The following is a 2,906-nucleotide window of genomic DNA, read 5'->3' as shown; positions in this document are numbered from 1 at the left end:
ATGCCTCCTTTCACATATGATAGTTATGAGAAAATGAAAAATGGTATATAAACTTCCAAGTGCAAGGATGAAGAAAATAGACTTAAGCACCTTGAACAAAGTTGATGTGATATGTTATTCTTAAATGTTGTGTCTGTAAAAGTCTTTTTGGACACATTAGTATTTTGTTTGTAACACTTCCTACTATATTCCATGTTTTAAAAATGTCTATTGTACAATCATAACTAATATATAAAAAATTCTTGATTTTAATTTATTTTATTTTCAGAAACCCAATATTTTTTTATCATATTTTATTTTTATAGATCTTAATTAATTGTAGTGATGTATTAAGTAATAATTATATCTTAACTAGGCAAAAGCCTACAACACAATGGTAACTTGCGAGCCTCTCATGTGGGAGGTCTTGGGTTCAAATCTACCTTTGCTAAACATATAATAATAATAATTAATTCTAATCAATAATAATAATTAATCTAGGCTTCAGCCATTTACCGATAAAAATAAAATAATAATAATAATATCTTAACTAATTGTAGTGATGTTGTAAGTAATAATTGTACTAATTCATTGAGTAATATCAGTTTGTGTTTACAAGTTATATTTACTTTTTCTTTACTATCTCTTAATTGTTTGATGACAATATTATGGATAACTTTTCTTTATTTAAACTATTAAATAAAGAATTCATTATATAATTTCAAAGAAAAAATCAATAAACTATTAAATAAAGGATTCATTATATAATTTCAAAGAAACAATTAATGAATATAATTTATTTATTCTAATTATCCTCCAATATTAATTTGATTTTGTTTCATACTTTTAAAATTGGTGAACTTAACTTTTTATGATATGGTACAATAAAATAATATTATTACTAAAAACAAAATATATTTCTATTGACTTTATTTGTTCTATATTTAAGTATAAGTGCTAAATTTAATTTGTGTGTTCTATATTTGATTATATTTTATAATGGTTATATATATATTTTTATTGATATTTGTTTAAAATTTTGCAGCATATCATTTGAGCTATGGATTCTTCTATTGTAGAGTCAAATATCATTGTTACGAGTCCTGCTACTCTCGTGACCTCAAATAATTTCTTTGAGACTGATTTAGATAAATGTAAACAAATAATCCGAGAATCATGCTCACATATAATCAAAGCTTTGGAGAACGTTGCATTGTCAATTGACATTGTTAATGAACTAGAAATAGTGGAAATGGCGCATGTTGCCAAAGTTATGCGTGATACATCTGTAAAAGCATATGCATTTCCATAAATGATGAAAGAAGTCTACCGCGATCATTACTCTAATAAAGGTCGCAACACCATCCTTATCACTGAGGAATATGTGATGCACCTACATCATTATGGAGAAATGTTCTTTTTTTAGTTTCTTCTCATATTTCCTATACTTCATCTAAATACTTCTACTTGGGCTTATATTTCTTATTTCATCTATTTAAGTTTTATGAACAACAACATGAATAAGTTATTTTCACTATTCAAGTCATGGACACATATTTTTTATTTCATCTATGTGAGTTTTATGAACAACAAAATAAATAAATAAATTCCACTCTTGAAATGTTGTTTAAAGGTATACTTACAATATTTGATGTTACATTTTCTATGCATAATCATCAACACTCGTAATAATATTTATAAAATTGATACTAACATTGATATGCATATTATGTATAAAATTTATACTCTCATTGATATGTTAGATGCTATATTATCTATGCACAATCATCAAAACTAATGATAAAATGTATAAATTGAGCTATTTGTATGCATAATCATCAAATTTAATACCAATAAATATAAAATTGATACTAACCTTTTAAAAATTTGACTTTTTTATTAAATTGTTCAAAATTAATTATTCAAATGCATTATGCCAAATTTTATTTTAATATTTATTATTAATTAAAATTATTTATTGTAATAATTAATTAAACTTAATAAATAAAAATAATATTTAAAAAAAATAATAAAACAAACAAATATAATATATTTAAACAAATAACATTATTAATTGTGCACCACGTCTGCTACTAGCTTATATATATAAGCTGAGAGTTATCCTTCTTATCCTTCTCGATGTGCCTATTGCACTGAGTTAGATTTTGAAAATAGGCACCTCAAGAAGGATAACTCTCGACTTATATATATATATATATATATATAAGCTAGTATATATAGATACACATTAAAATATTAAATCTATTATATTATTTAAATATAGAAAAATTATAAAATAAAATAGAAAAATTATAATAAGTTATTCTATTGTTTGAACTTTGTTGTCCATTTGTATTAAATATAATGAGAAATTTAGAACATAAGACCTCAAGTTAGAGGGAATGTACAAAGATAATTTTCATTCTTATATAAAATTGGTCAAAATATTATTTCTAAAAATTGTATTATGTCATCATTGTCTTAAAATTGTAGAAATAAATATAATTGGACATCATAAATATGAAAAATTAAAATTTAGATTTTAAAATAATTGTGTTAATTAAATACATATCAAAAAATATATTATATTTTTTGTCCATAATTTTTTAACAATTATTCACAAAGCTTAACTTTATGTATTACATATTTATTTTATACAAATAATATTTTAATTATACCTAATATTTCACTTTTACATCTTGTATCTTTCTCCATTCATTACCAGCTGTTATTATTCTTTTTCTTCAACCTAATCTACATCATAAATGAGCAATTGGTGGAACTTTGACACTTGCATCACTTCTTCTTCTTGTTTTAACAATGTTTTCATTTAAAAACAAATATTGAAAAGTAAATTTCATTTAAAAACAAATATTTAAAAGTAAAGATTAAATTTATCTTGACAACTTTGAGGAAGTAAACTCGAC

The sequence above is a fragment of the Cupressus sempervirens genome, chromosome 3, assembly GCF_028749045.1.
Source record: "Cupressus sempervirens isolate cs-2001-9-10 chromosome 3, ASM2874904v1, whole genome shotgun sequence".
Taxonomy (NCBI): Eukaryota; Viridiplantae; Streptophyta; class Pinopsida; order Cupressales; family Cupressaceae; genus Cupressus; species Cupressus sempervirens.
Note: the sequence above shows the minus strand (reverse complement) of the source record.